This window comes from Typopeltis vanoorti, chromosome 1 (assembly GCF_054136105.1).
Source record: "Typopeltis vanoorti isolate ZY-2024b chromosome 1, IOZ_Tvanoo_1.0, whole genome shotgun sequence".
Classification (NCBI taxonomy): domain Eukaryota; kingdom Metazoa; phylum Arthropoda; class Arachnida; order Uropygi; family Thelyphonidae; genus Typopeltis; species Typopeltis vanoorti.
In genome coordinates this window covers 5,346,274-5,352,828 of record NC_143549.1, presented here as the reverse complement: position 1 = coordinate 5,352,828, position 6,555 = coordinate 5,346,274, and the positions used below count along the sequence as shown (strand labels likewise).

The window sequence follows — 6,555 nt, the reverse complement described above, 5'->3', positions numbered from 1 at the left end:
AAGCTGAGGAATAGATACTGCTTTAGATTACATTTTATAATTTGGATAATTTAAAAAAATAAATAAAGCAATTGCAATTTAAACCCAACTGCTTATGTTTAATTGTGAAGTGGATTGTTACTAAGTGAAACATACAAGTCTATTAACCAGCCATAGTGGATGAAATATATGAACCATCTTCCACTTCATATCCATGTTATTTCAAGTTCAAGAGTGGTATACTTCACACCCACTGAATTGCATGATGGAAAAATATATCATGGATGGTAGGGTTAATATAACTAAGACATCTGCACAAAATTTTGGTTAGATACCCTCATGGGGGGGGGGGGGGGCACTCTATGAGATCATTGGGGGGGGTGCCCAATTCTGCTAGCTCCTCTTCTGCTGTACTACTGGTGATATACAACAAATAACAGGATAAAAACATAAAAAAACAATTCCTTACAAAACTAGTACAATGAGACATATTCTGAGAAATAATTTATTAACTATATATAAAACTGTAACAGCGAAACATTCAAAATTCTGAATAAGCATGCACTACAAAATACATAAATTCCACATTGGCTGAGCTATTAATAAGCAATACATGAAGATAAATTGTAAAATAGTCAAAAAATAAATTTTTACAAATGTTAATATCCATCACAGAAACAGATGCACACCTAACAAATGCTTATAAAGCATAGGATAGTTCTTACACTATATAATCTCTTTTTGGTGTAAGGATTTTTTTTTTTTTTCCCATCCCCAAACATACATAATAAATCCATATGGTTTAGACAATATGAATACTCCCTTTAAGTTCTGCTCTTCTATATAACAAAGATCAGACACTCCCAATTACAGTTATCATTATTTACAAATATCACAAGCAATGCATTTTTGCTCTTAATATAGGTGGGATGAAATATTGTTAGAGCAATTAGAAACAAGTTTATATATTCATCAAACACATAAATCAATTTAATTAGGCACCTTGGATATTAAGTTATTGTCTTTTATTTATTTCATATTTACTAAAATAATTTTCCAGCAAATCCTTTACATCAGAGACATACAAACTTGTAGCTGCTGTGATGTTAACACTTTATTAGCATGCATGTTTCCTATCTTCTTCTCCTTATCTCTCTGTTTAAACTGCATGCAATAGGAAAGTGATGCTGTGCAATGTTAATATTCGAGAAGCTACAAGATTTCACATTAACTGTTCCCAAAACAGTTTAAAAAAACAGGACAACAAACAATGATATTTTGATGAAAAAAAGACCTAGAAGACTTCAATTTATTACTAAACTTTATCATAAAAGGTTAATACAGCAAAACCCCCGAAGTTACACGGTAGGTGGGACCAACAAAAAGCACGCAAGTCTAATTCGCGTAACTCGGGGTATAATTTTGCATGTAATTTATACATACAAACATACAATTGGGACCAAAGGTTTACAAAAAAAATGCTTTATTTTTTAAGAAATATAATCATAATTGTAGTTTTTCATACATAAAAAAAAAAGTTATTTCGATGTCGATGGTTTCATAAAATCTAATAGATTCATCTGATGTCATAATGTCTTTTTCTTGTCATGCAGAATTTCTTCATAGCAAGCTAATGATTTTTTTTAATCCTTGCCTTCTGGCTACAATTCATTCCTCGTTAGAAGCTATGTCCTCCAAAATCTGTAAACCTTTCTTTTATGATTATTCTTACTGTGGATTCCTGTAGATCGAACTTCTTTGCTAGTTCACAAATTTTCATTCTGCCTTCAAAATCCTAAATAATGTTGAGTTTTGTTTCCAAAGTCAATGTTTTTCTTTTCTTGCTAGCTGTAGAAGAATCGGATTTGCTTCTTTTGGATGATATTATTAGTTTTTATGTGATAACATTTTTATCAAGAACATAACATTAAACAATCGCAAGGTTTGTAGACTATAAAAATCGTGTATGAATGGAGACCGCAGGAAACACGTCAGTGCTTGTTCACAGCATGTGCAACACTGGCGAATGCGGCCGGCGCCTGAAAGATACGACTAGTGGTGAGGCGTGAAGCAGGATGGGAATACATACATATAAGAAACCGCGTAACTCTGGATTCACGTAAGTCAGAGTATGACTGTATACATATTCACTTATTCAGTGGATTATCATACATTCTCTATACTCTATTGAATTTTTTTAAAACATTTCTTTAAAATATGGTAAGGAAACTTAGTAATGACTATAGATATTATAAAAATAATATATATTTTCTATTTAACAGACAGAAAAGGTATATTATTTTTGAGATAATAATTATTTATTCTCCACTGCCAATGAATTTTTTTAAAACATTCTTTTGGGTAGAGTAAGAAAAGAGAGATTCAATCTCTCCTTTCTTACTCTACCCATTTTTTCTTCATTCATAACCACAACCACTTCAGTAGTAGTGGTTATGAATGAAGAAGTGAGTAGCATGAGTGTAGAGAATGAGAGAACAAGTGACAAGTGTGCAAGACAATCAGGGGAACACAGCGTGAGGAAGGTTGATGCTCTAACAGGATGTAAATGTGTGTATAGACAAAAAGGGAAGAGCATGACCTGGGATTAAGGAAAAATAGTTGGATTTGAAGAAGGTTCTAAGATGAATAAGGAGAAAAAAGAAAAGGCTCAAGTAAGTATGGAGAAGTCACATCTAATAAGTGGTATCATTGAAACTTGCAATAGACCAGGAATGAGCTGTTATGTTTGTATACAAATGCTAGAAGTGTAGGAAACTAGGCAAATGAAATGGTTGCTGGCCTGGTTGGCTGAGTGGTTAGCATATCCGCTCTCCAGCCCAAAGACTGCAGCTTCGAATCCCGCTGTGGGCATGGATATTTGTGATTGTCTGTGAAAATACAAGTGGTAGTGCTGGGTGGTAGATGGCGTTGGTGCAGTTGTAGTTGGTGGATTGAGTGGTGGAAACAGAGAGTTGTAGAGTAGGTGCCCTCCCTTGAGGTGTCATATAATAATAATAAAATACAGTAAGCAAACTTAGTAATTAGTACAGAACAAAAATAATATACATTTTCTATTCATCATCATCAAATTCCTGACATGATGTACAGGTACATTTTCTATTAGGCAGAAAATAGTTATTGTTTTTTGTCTGACAGACACTGTTTCAAATACATAAGACATAATAAAATATTCATTCCTTCATTTGCAAAAACATTTTAGTCACACTAAAATTGTCAGATTTCTATTAACCTAGATAATATTATTGTTTTTGTTTATATAAAAATAAGTATTATTACCAAATAACGTTGGCAACATTTCCATAATTTGTGGTTAAATACCAGAAAGCACTCACAGAAGAGGTATAGAGATTAAGGTCAGAGTACAAAAGAAAATTTTGTCTTGATAAAACAGAATTTTTTGTCAACCTATATGCATACATAGATATAGACAAAAGAACTGATATATACAAAAAGATTTTTTATAAACATTTTTTTATATTAATTTGAATTTAGTTATATTCAAAGTATCCAATGAATCACAGTACATCTGACTGCAGATTATGATATGTGAGATATGAAGAGAATAAATATCAACTTATCAGTAAAATACTAACATTTTACTGATAAGCAGCACTTGTGCAAAAATTAAACATCACTGAATAGAAATTACATATTATAATATCAAAATGTGCTACATTACAAGAGACTGCAGGTTGAGTAATTGGTTGAGTAAATGAAATTAGTAATCACTTTCAGAATAAGGTATCAGAATAAGTTTTTTTTTTTTTTTAATGTAGTAAAAAAAAAAGACAAAGAAACAAATAAATTTAGTTAATTACAAGACACTATAATGGAGAACGAAGTAAGATAGGTTGATGCAAAATCAGGGATAAGACAATGTCCATTATCTCCGCTCTTATTCATCATCCATATGGATCACATTATGAAAGAAATTGACATTAGGTCTGATATTAGAATTGGAGATGTCAAACTTAGCTCTTTGCTTTATGTAGATGATATTGTACTCCTAAACACATCTAGTGCATGTTTCCAAGATTCTCTAACTAAATTGAATAATAGCATTAACAAATTTGGCATGCAAATCAGCAATAAAAAGACTAAACTATGAAAATATGCAGGAGAATAGAAAACTTTAGCTGCATCCTGAATGGAGAACCTATAGAACAAGTAAAGCATTTCAGCTATTTAGACAGACTTTTTACTGAAGGTGACAAATTAAATTTGGAAATAGACAACAGAATAATTAAAGCTGGTATGGTGGGTAGCTAGGTGAATAAATTTATATGGAATAAGGTTTTAAGTTATGATCTGAAATTTGGGATAAAAACAAAGCACTTGATCAAAGAAAAGAGACCACAAATATGAGAGTTTTGAGAAAAATTAGGGGAGTAAACTGATGGCATCAATGATAGTCATATTAAAAATGAAGATATTAGAAAGGAATTGACATTAATAGCATTCAAGAATGTGTCTAAAGGTAAGCAGAGCTAATCAAAGGTGTTTGATGGCAGAAAAGAAACGTAGAGGAAGACCAAGATCTAGGGTGGCTTGATTCGGTCAGAAGTACCTTACAAGCACGAAATGTTAGTTATGACAATATTGGAGTGCTCACAAGTAACAGACTGGTTTGGAGGAAAACTGTTTGTAGGAGATTAATAATAATGTAAACTTAATCATGCAGTGCTGTCATAGGAGCCTGATCATCCCTTTGGGAGTACATATCAGGAATTTAATGATGTGACTATGAAAATTAAAAACACAATTTTAATTTATTTATTTTTTTAGGATTTAGTTTAGTTTTAGCATTTTAAGAGGCTTTTCAAGGACAATGGAAAGATGTCATTACTTTCTATGCTCACAAGCAAATAAGTGAAGCAAACCTTGACGTGTAAGAAAGTCATTCTGCCTCTTTATAAGGCCTCGTTAAGGCTGCATCTAGATTACTGTGCGCAGATTTGGTCTCTGATTTCCAGGGGATAAAGAAGCTGTGAAAAGGGTGCAAAGAAGAGTTACAAAGATTATGTCTGGATTATGGGATTTAGATTATGAGTATGTGGATTAAAGACTCTGGTAAACAGGAGAAAGAGGTTAATAAATTTAGTTTAATCCTTTATCCAAGTGTGAGCAAACAAAGTTTGCGCCTGAAAGTATCTTCAGGACTGGGTTAAGGTGATACAACACCAGGGCAACTCGTTGCAAACTTTCAACTCGTTGTAAACTTTCAACAGGAGAAAGAGGAGAGGGGTGATATAATAGAGACCTATAAACTTCTGAATGGGCTTTATAGGATATTGTCTGTTGAAATTTTTCATTATATGGAAGGTGGAGAGAGAACATGAGGACATCCATAGAAGTTAAAATTGTTCGCAGGCAAGAAAGGAGTAAGAGCTAGGTTTTTCTTTCACAGCACAGTGAGTGAGTGGAATAGTTTCCCTTTAGGGGGTAGTGAGTGCATCTTGTGCAAATGAATTTAAGGGAAGGTATGACAGCTGGTTTGGGTGATTTATAGTCTTTCTCAATTAGTCCCTGATTCTCTGGAGGTTTCAGATAATGATAATAATAATGTAAAACAGGAACATCCATTAGTTGGTAGCATGCAAATAGTCACTCTTTAAGAGGATCAATTATTACTACTATAACAAGCCAAAAGGCTATTTTACCGGCGACATAAGTTTAAGGGAGATTGTAAATCCCATATTATTCTACAGCCAGGTACGAAACTCTAGGATTTCGATCTGAGTTTCATACCCGGCTGTAGAATAATATGGGATTTACCATCTCCCTTAAACTTAAGGATCAATTATTATTATTATTATTACAAGACACCTCCAGGGAATCCAGTGACTCATCGAGGGAGGGCACCTACTCTATAGCTCTCTGCCTCCACCACTCATTTCACCAACTACAATCATCATCACAAACATCCATGCCCACAACAGGATTCGAACCCATTTGGTTGGAGAGCAGATATGCTAACCACTCGCCCAACCAGGCTGGCCGAGGAACAATGTCCATGGTTCTTTTTTAAATCTAAATTCTGAGTGCCTGGCTGGATAATTTTAATTAAGGTTTGCTTTATTAAAGATAATAATTGTCTTGAAGATGGTTAGATTACCATTTATAACTAATAATTTGATATTTAATAAAATATTAATAGGGAATATGGGATTGGATTAAAATATTAGCTTGGATATAAGGATGACTGACTAACAGATAAAAAAATGAAAAAGTGGTATATGGGAGATGTGAATCTGCAAGATTTAGGATAACCAGTAGTGTACCACAAAGATTAGTTCTTAGTCAATTATTATTCAATCTATACAATAATGACATTGGGAAGGATTTGACCAGTAGAGATACAGCCATTTGATGATGATGCAAAGATAGAGACATGAGGAACCTTTATCTAGTCTCTTTTGACTAAAGGTGAGTTAGCTGCCCTCATAAGGTAAAAAAAAACAAAAAAAAAAACACTTACCTGGAAACTTGGGTAAGTGTTTTTCCCCCAAGAACAGGTCATCTGGCGCTGTGAACACATGCATATACAATCATAGG

The 6,555-nt window shown here is 33.3% G+C and overlaps 1 protein-coding gene across 1 annotated transcript in view; it reads right to left on the bottom strand.

The window, feature by feature from the left end:
* Nucleotides 1-487: 487 nt before the first annotated feature.
* The window catches only part of Eogt (EGF-domain O-GlcNAc transferase), a 402,968-nt gene continuing 396,900 nt past the window's right edge, over nt 488-6,555 (bottom strand). Inside the window, exon 17 of the mRNA XM_090408171.1 lies at nt 488-2,018. The gene's annotated coding sequence lies outside the window, so the exon portion shown is untranslated. The remainder of the gene's footprint in view (nt 2,019-6,555) is intronic.